The 12,001-nt window shown below is 40.6% G+C and overlaps 1 protein-coding gene across 2 annotated transcripts in view; it reads right to left on the reverse strand.

Annotated features, from left to right (window-relative positions):
- RHOA (ras homolog family member A) overlaps nt 1–12,001 on the reverse strand; it is a 59,857-nt gene that overhangs the window by 45,431 nt on the left and 2,425 nt on the right. The window contains exon 2 of one of the 2 annotated variants that reach the window (XM_032319724.1): nt 9,130–9,207. The exons of the other annotated variant lie outside the window; for it this stretch is intronic. The gene's annotated coding sequence lies outside the window, so the exon portion shown is untranslated. The remainder of the gene's footprint in view (nt 1–9,129; nt 9,208–12,001) is intronic. 2 annotated transcript variants of the gene reach the window in all.

The following is a 12,001-nucleotide window of genomic DNA, read 5'->3' on the forward strand; positions in this document are numbered from 1 at the left end:
AAATACACTTTCAGGAGCAAAGAAGCTTTATAAAACCAATTTGCTGAATAGAGATTTTAAAAAAGAAAACAGTAAAAACAAAACAAAAAACAGTTACAACATCTACACTAGTGGTAAGGTTATCTCCTAGGACACTTGTATTAGCAGTTCAAGAATTTGCCCTCAGAGAATTAAAGAAAACCCTCATATAAATCAGAAATTTAAGTTATCTGTAACAGGAGTGTTAAAACTCAGGTCCTCCCTATGAACTCAACTGCTCTTATTTTATAAATAACTCTTAATAAATAAGTCTAATTGGCCAGTAGCTGAATTCGCAGCAGTTAGAAAAACGCATGCTTGGGTGAGAAAGAGGTGCAGCCTATGACAGGACATAGGAGACAGAAAACCCTGTAAATCAGACTCAGAAGTATAAAATGGGGAGCGAAAGAAGTGCCAATCTGGCCAGTCCTACAGCAGGCCAACACACTCCAAGGACAGAACTCAAAAACTCTTTCCCTTAGAAGGAAAGACCTCGGGACGCCTGGGTGGCTCATTTGGTTGGACGACTGTCTTCGGCTCAGTCATGGTCCCGGAGTCCCGGGATCGAGTCCCGCATCGGGCTTCCAGCTCCACGGGGAGTCTGCTTCTCTCTCTGACCTTCTCCTCACTCATGTTCTCTCCCACTGTCTCTCTCTCAAATAAATAAATAAAATCTTTAAAAAAAAAAAAAAAAAAGAAGGAAAGACCTCAATTATTACACAGCAAAGCTTAAGTCCCAGATACTGCAAGAAGGGGAAAAAAAACAGAAATAAAATGAAATTTAAAGCTTAAGAAAGCAAGCTTCAGTTATTTAGAACACAATGATACAATTTCAGCGGTTTAAGATCTCAACTTTCCCACAAGACCCATACTGTACCTAAACACACATGAATCCCATTAAAGCTTAAAAGATGTCCTACAATGCATTCTCTGGAAGCAAAGCTATTAGAATTATGAAAGTGAAAATAAAGGTCAAAACACAGACTCTTCTCCAGACAGCCCTAAAAGTAACAACCAAATTAGAAATCTAATTTTTGTTCAAACAATAAACCTGATTTCAAATGCAGATTTTCACAGGCGCTCCCTTCTCCAATACCTTACATTTTACTGTTTTCGTCCTTTGTTAAAATACACATCTAAGGGGTGCCTGGGTGGCTCAGGGGTTTAAAGCCTCTGCCTTCAGCTCAGGTCATGATCCCGGGGTCCTGGGATCAAGCCCCACATCGGGCTCTCTCCTCAGCGGGGAGCCTGCTTACCCCTCTCTCTCTCTGCCTCTCTGCATACTTATGATCTCTGTCTGTCAAATAAATAAATAAAATCTTGGGGAAAAAAAAACCACATCTAAAATAAACAAAATACATATCACTTCATTAAGTCAGAGAAAATCACTACACTGGAACTGTTTCACAGTGCTGAGTAGAAACCTGTCCTATCAACTTCAGGTTTACCCACACCATTAAACACTGGGAAATTAAATTGAAAACATAAAGCCATTTATTTAATCTGCAGACAACACAGGAGACTTCTGGCAAAAAGACTCAAACCATCTGTCCATTTCATAATGCCCTTGAGCCTGGTACTGTCGCTGTTTTGTCACCTTGATCAAGCAGTTGTCAAGGGTTGATGTCAGTTCAAAGGCCTTTAGAGATGAAGAGCACCAGGCCTAAGGCACATAAAGGCAGAAGAAAACCCCACAAAGCCTGTAATACATGGCCAAATGAGAAAAACACCAGATTTAAATTCTTCTTTGGGGCTGGAGGAAATAACACATCTGGCTTCCTAAATAACACATCTTACCATTCACCTCAAAATGTACATATTCCAGGGTTAACCTTAAATGAATGGGCAGAATCAGGATTTGACGTTGTGCAGCCTAATCCTCCACTCACATTGCCTACAAGACAATGCCTGTCTGGAGACCTGCCATACAGAGAAGAATAAACCAAGAGGTAGTCCAGCTGCCTAGGTGTTTCAGCTATGACAATACACACCCTGCATTCTGCCACAAACATCTCTATTCCTCTATCTCTATACGATTAGCAGATGAAAACTCTTCAGGGTGAGGTTTACATCTATTTAAAACTTTTTTTCTTTTTTAAAATTGAGGTGAAATATACACAATATAAAGTTCACCTTTTTAAAGTGAACAGTTCAGTGATACTTAGCACACTGACAATGTTGTACAACAACCAAGTCTATCCAGTTCCAAAACATTTGCATTACCACAAAAGAAAACTGTATACCTATTAAGCAATCCATCTCCAGTTCCCCTCTCCTAACACCTGGCAACCACTAAATTGCTTTGTGTCTCTATAGATTTGCTATTCTAGATATTTCATATAAATGAAATCTTTTAACATATGACCTTCTGTGTTTGGCTTCTTTCATTTAGCATTTTTTTTAAAAGCTTTTACTTATTTATTTGCCAGAGAGAAAGCACAAGCAGGGGAACAGCAGGCAGGGAGAGATGGAGCAGGCCCCCCGCTGACCTGGTGTGGGGCTTGATCCCAGACCCTGGGATCATGACCTGAGCCTAAGGCAGATACTTAACTTCCTGAGCTACCTAGGCACCCCTAGCACAATACTTTAAAGGTTCATCCATTTTCTGGCAGGTATTAGTACTTCATCTTTTTAAACAGCTGATACATTCTATTCTCTGTACATAACCACATTTATTTATCCACTCATCTGCTGGTGGACATTTGGATTGTTTCTATCTTTTGGCTATATGAATAGTGATGCTATGAACATTTATGTACAACTCATGTCTGAGTACATGTTTTCAAATCCTCTGGATATAGATCTAGGAATGGAATTACTGGGTTGTATGTTAACTCTTTATATAACCGTATGAGGAATTGCCAGGGACACCTGGGTGGCTCAGTCACTAAGCATGTGCCTTCAGCTCAGGTCATGATCCCAGGGTCCTGGATTGAGCCCTGCATTGGACTCCTTACTCAGTGGGGAGTCTGCTTCTCCCTCTGCCTGCTACTCCCCCTGCGTGTGTGCTCTCCCTCCCTCTCTCTCTGACAAAGAAAATCTTAAAACAAACAAACTATACAAGGAACTGCCAAACTATTTTCCACAGTGTATCCTATTAAGTATCTTGCCATATAATCACCCAGACCTACTGTTAAGGAGAAAGAATAAGATCTCTAATGCTGTGATGTGAAATAGTGTGCACCTAAAAAAAGGAAAAATATGTAACATACATACAGACACAGTATCTCTAGAAGGATGCACAAGAAACAGAAGGTTCTCTCTAAAGGATTTAGGGAGGCTGAAATGGGAGAAAGGCTTACTTTTCATGCCCACTCCTTTTGTACTGTTTCATGTACATGCTTCATCAACTTCCCTGCTCCAAAATAATATATTTTAAAAAGCTTTTCTAGGGGTACCCTGGGTGATCAGTTGGTTAAGTGCCTGCCTTCAGTTCAGGTCATGGTACCAGCGTCCTGGGATCAACACCCAAGTCCAGCTCTTAGCTCAGCAGGGAGCCTTCTTCTTCCTCTCCCACTTGCTTGTGTGCTCTCTCCCACAAATATTCTCTCTCTTAAATAAAATCTTTTTTAAGATTTTATTTTTACTAATTTATTTGACAGAGAGAGACACAGTGAGAGAGGGAACTCAAGCAGGGGGAATGGCAGAGGGAGAAGCAGGCTTCCGCTGAGCAGGGAGCCCGATGCAGGATTGGATCCCAGGACCCTGGGACCTGAGCCGAAGGCAGACGCTTAATGACTGAGCCACCCATGCAGCCCGAATACATAAAATCTAAACAAAATAATTAAAATATTTTTAAAATGTTAAAGTAATCTTGGGGTGCCTGGGTGGCTCAGTTAAGTGTCTGCCTTTGGATCAAGCCCCACACTGGGCTTTTGGGTCAGCAGTGAGTCTGCTTCTCTCTCTGCCCCTCTACCCCTCCAATCTCTCCCCACTTCCTCTCAAATAAATAAAATCTTTAAAAAAAAAAAAAAAAGTAATCTCTACACATGGGGCTCAAGCTCACAACCCCAGGATCAAGAACTGAATGTTCCGGGGCGCCTGGGTGGCTCAGTGGGTTAAGCCTCTGCCTTCGGCTCAGGTCATGATCTCAGGGTCCTGGGATCAAGCCTCGCATCAGGCTCTCTGCTCAGCGGGGAGCCTGCTTCCCCCTCTCTCTCTGCCTACCCCTCTGCCTACTTGTGATCTTTCTCTCTGTCAAATAAATAAATAAAATCTTAAAAAAAAATAAAAAAAAGAATTGAATGTTACAACTAAGCCAGACATGTGCCCCAAGAAAATACTCTTAAAGCCCCAAAGGAAGCAATACAATGAGAGGACTATGCTCTAGAATAGGAAGAATATACTTTTTTAAAGATTTTATTTGATAGAGAAGGAGAGATCACAAGTAGACAGGCAGAGAGAGGGGGGAAACAGACTTCCCGCTGAGTAGAGAGCCGGTTACAAGGCTCAATCCGAGGACCCTGAGACTATGACCTGAGCTGAAGGCAGAGGCTTAACCCACTGAGCCACCCAGGTGCCCCCCGCCTTTTTTTTAATGCAACCCCTACACATAATGTGGGGCTTGAATTCACAGTCCCCAGATCAAGTCACATGCTCTACTAATTGAGCCAGCCAATTACTCCCATCTTTTATTATAAACTTAAGGATTTTATTTATTTATTTGAGAGAGAGAGAGGGAAAGCACAAGCAGGGGGAGGAGCAGAGGGAAAGAGACAAAAAACAAAGAGCAAAAGTAGAATTTTCAACCATATGCTTAAAGTCAAAACAAATTTTTAAAGTAAAAGAATTAAATCTCTGTGTTTTAAAAGTAGCTAGGAGCTTGGTGCCTAAGTGGCTCAATGGGTTAAGCAACTGCTTTAGGCTCAAGTCAGGATGGCAGGATCCTGCAACTGAGCCCATTTGTGCTCCCTCCTCTCCTGCTCCTCCTGCTTGTGCTCTTGTGCTCTCTGTCAAATAAATAAAATCTTAAAAACAAAAGAAAACAACGAAAAAAAATTTCCCATACGTTTTAAAAATCTGTTTTAGGTACACCTGGTTGGGTCAGTTGGAAAAGCATGTGACTCTTGATCTCGGGATCATAAATTTGAGCCACATGATGGATGTAGCCATTAAGTTAATAAATAAAACTTGAAAAAAAAACTGTTTTAGTGACTATGGTCAGGATGCAGCATTAGTAAAATTGGAAAATTTAATTAATGGAAGCTGTAACTTCTAAAGAATAATCCTAAAAGATAAATGAAGTGTGCATATAGCAAGTACATGAAAAGGAAAAGTACATACTTCTGACTTCATGACTGAACCCTCTTAAACTGCCATTCAACACACTAGTGTACATGAGAGGTAGCATGGGTTAGAAATTGTCCAAGAGAACTTTAAGTTATAAAAGGTAATCTCAGCAGAAAATCTTCACCCCACCATCTACTTTTCTGTCCACCTTTCCATCTCTGCCGCTACTATTTACTATTTACCGTTGCTCAAGAGTGGAACTAAATGATCCCAGAATCAAATAAAGGCGGAGTCCTTACTACAACCCAAGAATGAATCAAGACAATTTGTGATTTATATTGTCTCATATTATCAAACTATTATTTATAATGTTAAGCAACATTTATAAAAATGATGGCATCTTAAAAAAAAATGATGGCGGGGTGCCTGGGTGTGGCTCAGTGGGTTAAGCCACTGCCTTCGGCTCAGGTCATGATCCCAGAGTCCTGGGATCGAGTCCCGCATCAGGCTCTCTGCTCAGCAGGGAGCCTGCTTCCTCCTCCCTCTGCCTGCCTGCCTCTCTGCCTACCTGTGATCTCTGTCAAATAAATAAGTAAACTCTAAAAAAAAAAAAAAAAAAAGATGGCAAAAATCTTACAACCTAAGTACCAACATACTAACTCCTACAGTTAAACAAACAAAAAGAAAATGCAAACACCAAACACGCTGTGTTTATCCTAATTCAGTCAGGTGGCAGTAAAGAAATTCATGTTAACTTTTTGCTTCCTACCAATAAAATCCTTGTCACTCTGAAAGCACATGTTCACTATATAAATACAATGATGTAGAAATACATAGTTAAGAAAACTTTGAAACATAGTCTCCCCCCTTACAGGGGAGGCCATTAAACCACTCTAATGGATTACACAAAGTACTTAAAGGAGAAATCAAGCCTTGTGGACAACAACAGAGTACATACCCAGGGGTCCTGGGCTAATTGTCTTCCTATGCCTAGTAACTGCGGTGAGCTAATCTTGCCATGGATCAAGAGATTAGGAAGCCACATCTTCTAATTTATCAGCAAAGCCTATGAGCACTCCTCTACAATATATTGTGAATCCCTTCACTTCCACTGTTACCATTCTTGTCCAAGCTCCTAACCTGTCACTGGATTTAAAAAGCTCCCGATAGGCGTGGCTTGGGTGGCACAGTCAGTTAAGCATCTGACCCTTGGTTTCAACTCAGGTTATGATCTCAGGGTCATGAGACAGACACCCCCCTCCCCCCATACTGAGTTCAGTACAAAATCTGCTTGAGATTCTCTCTCCCTCTCCACACTAGAATGCACTCTCTCTCAAATAAATAGCTTCCAATAGGTCTCCCTCCTTCCATTTTTGCCACCCTATAGTCTACTCTCCATACATTAGCTAGAAATATAAAATCAGACATTATTACCATTCCCATAAAAACCCTTTAATAGCTTTCCAACACAATCTGAATAAACTCTAAATTCCAATTCCTACAAGATCTGGCCCCTGCCTATCAGTAAAAGTTTATTTCTTCCCACTCTTCCCACTTGCTCTTTAGGCTCCGGCCAGTTAAGTTTTGCTGTTCCCTAAAAAAGGTAAGCCCAACCTTTACCTATCACCAGACTTCCCTACTAGAACAGTAATCCCAAAAGCAGGACTATTAATATTTTTATGATTACTAACACCTGATGTGCTTTCTACTTGCCAATGATATTGAGAAAAGTAGGTCAGATTCAAAACCAATAGACTTTTTAGTTCCAAACCAACTGTTCATATTTTTAGGAATAAAGATATTGTAAAACAAATAAACAAAAACCTTCTTGAGGACTGGGACTTTTTTTTTTTAATGTGAAACAGTTTATTTTCTTAAGTAAGCTCTATGCCCAAAGTGGGGCTTAAATTCATGACCCCAAGATCATCAAGAGTTGCATCTACCAACCGAGGCAGCCAGACACCCAGAGAGCAAGAACCCTCTTTGTTTTCTTCAGATGTGTCCCAGGACAGTGTCTGACATATACATATAATAGCTATTCAAGAACTACTTGTTCAACAAATGAATGACAAAACCACAACCTAACTTGGCCATTCTTCTTACCATGCCAAGGAGGATTTCAAAGCCAACCAAAACCACTATTATATGCCTTCACTGGTCAGTAGCCTATCTCACCAAAACATATTCATCCTCTTCACAGCTCACTTCTCCATACATAGAGTTCCCTCAGACCCAAAGAGAACAATGAAAGCTGATCAAAAAGTACTCGGCCGGGGTGCCTGGGTGGCTCAGTGGGTTAAGCCGCTGCCTTCGGCTCAGGTCATGATCTCAGGGTCCTGGGATCAAGCCTCGAATCGGGCTCTCTGCTCAGGAGGGAGCCTGCTTCCTCTCTCTCTCTGCCTGCCTCTCTGCCTACTTGTGATCTCGGTCTGTCAAATAAATAAATAAAATCTTAAAAAAAAAAGTACTCGGCCAAGATATTTATCATGGTATCAATTAAGATACTTCGATTTCCGGGTGGCTAAGGTAGTTAAGTGTCTGTCTTCGGGTCAAGTCATGATCCTGGGGTCCTAAGATGGAGTTCTGCATTGGGCTCCTTGCTCAGCAGGGAGCCTGCTTCTTCCTCTACCTGCTGTCCCCCTGCTCTCTCTCTCTCTCAATCTCTGACAAATAAAATCTTTAAAAAAATAATAAATTTTAAAAAAAGACACTCCTATGTTCTTCATTTGTAATTAGTTTAAATATCTACACAACCCCTGGATGGGCTTTTATACCAGCTGTTAACATTGCTCCCAACTAAGCCAATATGTCTCTGACCCCTGTTAAGAGGGAAGATTGTCCTCTAACCTTCATTCTCTAGCTAGCTAATTGCTATTATTAGATAAACCTGAAGCACAAGCTCTGGATAAACTGTATGATAACCAGACTATAGAATAAATGAAAACTTAAAAATGAAAAACAGAAGGAGTAAAATGGGAATGGCCCAGAAGTAAAAGAGTATGTGTATAACACACGAGTCCATCTCCTCAGGAAATATATCTTCATCTAAAAAAGAAATATCTTGGGAGGCCTGGGTGGCTCAGTAGGTTAAGCATCTACCTTCAGCTTAGGTTATGATTCCAGGGCTCTGGGATCAAGTCCCATATTGGGCTTCTTGCTCACTAGGGAGCCTACATCTCCCTCTGCCTGCTGCTCCCCCTGCTTGTGCTCTCTCACTCTCCCTGACAAAATAATCTTTTTTTTTTTTTTTAAGATTTTTATTTATTTGTCAGATCATATGTAGGCAGAGAGGCAGGCAGAGAGAGAGAGAGAGAGAGGGAGGAGGAAGCAGGTTCCCTGCCGAGCAGAGAGCCCAACGCGGGACTCAATCCCAGGACCCTGAGATCACAACCCAAGCCAAAGGCAGAGGCTTTAACCCAGAGCCACCCAGGCGCCCCTCCCTGACAAAATAATCTTTTAATAAATAAATAAGAAAAAAAGAAATATCTGAGGGTGCCTGGGTGCTCAGTTAGTTGAGGTTTGACTCCTGGTTTCAGCTCAGGTCATCATCTTGGGGTTGTGGGATCAAAACCCGTGTTGGGCTCTGTGCTGGGCATGAAGTCTGCTTGGGATTTTCTCTCACCCTATGCCCTCCCCCCCATCTTAAAAAAGAAAGAAAGAAAGATCACTTAGAAGTAAAAAGGGAAGTTAGAAGAGTACCGTATGGAGAGAGAAAAAAATAAGACCAGAGAGAAAAGGTATGGAATAAGAGAAAGAATTTGAGACTGGTGAAGAGAATCATTAGCAGTAATTCAACCACATTTCCCTAGAACTTAACATTTATATAATAATCTGTCTTCCATGGGAAAAAGGGAGTAAAAGAAGAGGTGTCTATTTACATACCTTACAAATGTGCTGCAAGACCCACGGCCTGTGCGGCAGAAGTTCTACAAGTGCCTTGAACTTCTCAGATGAAAGGCACTATAAAAATATAAAAATATCAGTAATTATGTCTATTCATTTGACAAGGGAAAAAAAAAACCAAAACACAGGGTGTAAATAGGCTTGCCCAAAGTTCTGTGAAGTAACTTAGAATCCAAGAGAGAGAAAAAGTATAGAATTTAATTTTTGATTTATATACCACCAAATAATCACATTTGTACAAGTCACAGCTTCCCTCAGTTAATAAAATGCTCACAGGGTGCCTGGTTGGCTCAGTGGGTTAAGCCACGGCCTTCGGCTCAGGTCATGATCTCAGGGTCCTGGGATCGAGTCCCGCATCGGGCTCTCTGCTCGGCGGAGAGCCTGCTTCCCTCTCTCTCTCTCTGCCTGCCTCTCTGTCTACTTGTGATCTCTGTCAAATAAATAAATAATATTAAAATAAAATAAAATAAAATGCTCACAATCAACATTATCTTGTGAATATTATAATACTGCCCTTTTCAAAGCAAAAATCAAAAGCAAATGAATCCTATGTAAATTAATTTTCCAACATATAATTTTCAACCACATAGCAAAGTTAAAAGAATCTTAAAATGAACACATCTAATCCTACCTCCTAGACTACCATGAACATTTGAATAATTTGTTTTATCTTTTTTTTTTTAAAGATTTATTTATTTATTTGACAGATCACAAGTAGGCAGAGAGACAGGCAGAGATGGGGAAGAAGGCTCCCTGCCGAGCAGAGAGCCTGATTCGGGGCTCGATCCCAGGACCCTGAGATCATTACCTGAACCAAAGTCAGAGGCTTAACCCACTGAGCCACCCAGGCAACCCTGAATAACTTGTTTTATCTTATTACACATTCTTCTTAATAAAGCATTACAGAGAAATTACAGGCTGAAAGACAACTGTCAGAAAATCAATGGCTTCAAAAAATTAGGGTAAAGTCATTAGGTCAAGAAAAATAATTTTTTAATATTGTTGTCAGAAATGATCAATATTAGTTTAGTGCTGGGACGCCTGGGTGGCTCAGTTAAGCGTCTGCCTTCGGGCTTAGGTCATGATCCCAGATCACCACATCACGCCCCTTGCTCAGCTGAGAGAGGCTGCTTCTCCCCTTGATTGCTCTGCCTAATACTCCCCCCTGCTTGTGCTCTCTCTGCAAAATACTAATACAAATTAGTATTTTAAAAATATATACATTAGTTTACTCTCTGAAGTCAGCATGGACTCAGATCTACTCCTACTCTTGGAGAGTGATTCTAGTTATTTAATATCAGATCCTATCATTCTTCGGCTAACGAACATCTAATGAGGGGTGCCTGGGTGGCTCAGTTGGTTAAATATCTGCCTTCGGCTTGGCTCAAGTCATGATCCCAGGGTCCTGGGATCAAGCCCTGCATCAAACCAGGCTCTCTGCTCAGCGGGGAGCCTGCTTCTCCCTCTCCCTGCCACTCCCCCTGCTTGTGTACTCTCTCTCTCAAATAAATAAAATCTTAAAACAAAAGAAAAGAAAAAAGAAAAAAACAAACAATGATTTCTCCTTTCAGAACAAACCCAAAGAACTTTCCATATCCTAAAGGCCCTGCATGATATGGTCCCTACCCACCTCTCTAATTTCATTTTACCTTCCACTTCTCCATTTACTCCACTCCAAACATTTCAGTTATGTTCTCTCTTTTTCACTTGAATAGTGAGACACTATTATAAATATGCTTAAACATATTTCCTTTATCCTCCCTCTTCATTAAAGAAAAAAAAAAAAACCTCAATCTGGGATAAACTGGCTGCAATATAACAGAGTTTATCTCATCTTTTGACTATTATTAACTATAAAATGTTAACTAGGATCATCTGGAGGAAGCGCCAATAAATTCAGACCAACACCAACAGAATGAGCAGCCTCAATGCCTATCTGATTTTCTGTCACGACAACCATAATTATGAGTATATAAGGCCTTCACTTAGTATTATAGCACCACAGATGAAAAATGAGTCATTTGAAATAGAAACACTTGAAATAGGAATTTCACAGTAATTACTAACTTTAAACTATCTTGGAAATTTAAATTTATTAATCTCATAAATACTTAACAGTGAACATATTCCCAAAGAGCACAGTATAGTAAAACACATTAACACATGTTTAAAATTTAGTTACATTAAGGTGTAGGTGCAGGCCAACTAAGTTCCACTGGCCAAAGATAAAGGATAAACTGAGTGGTATGTGAAGGTAAAATAACTTTTAGGTACCTTTCACAAGTACAAATATATGTGATTAAAATCCAGTGATTACGTACCATTTATCATTATCACTAGTGCAATTAAGCCCAAAGTGCTGTCCATACAAGCTCAGCATGCCCAAATTAGTTCTTTTTAGAAGTTGAAGTATCAGTCTTTCTTCTGACAGAGTTAACATAAATCTCTCAGCTCTAGACAACTAAGAAGTCCCAAAGCAGCAACTCCTCCTCCTGTTACTGCCTGAACTATACTCTACTCCATGGACAGGAAACACCTCAAGATCTACCTGTTTTCACTCTCCTAATAAAAATCAGACTATGAGAACACTCCAACAAACTACCACCACACGCACAGGAAACTATTTACTTGATATGTGCAGTTTCTCTCCATCCCACCTCAAATCAACAGGCAAAAGAGCCCTCAGTCACATGATAACATCTTGACCTGACCTAATTAGTTGGATTTGGAACAGGGGAGTCTGGGCCTCCCATTGGAAGAAGTTGTTCCTTCAAGAAGACCCAAACACCCAGGGGCCCCTGGCTGGTGCAGTCAGTTACACATCAGATCCTTGGTTTCAGCTCGGATCATG

The sequence above is a fragment of the Mustela erminea genome, chromosome 1, assembly GCF_009829155.1.
Source record: "Mustela erminea isolate mMusErm1 chromosome 1, mMusErm1.Pri, whole genome shotgun sequence".
Lineage (NCBI taxonomy): Eukaryota > Metazoa > Chordata > Mammalia > Carnivora > Mustelidae > Mustela > Mustela erminea.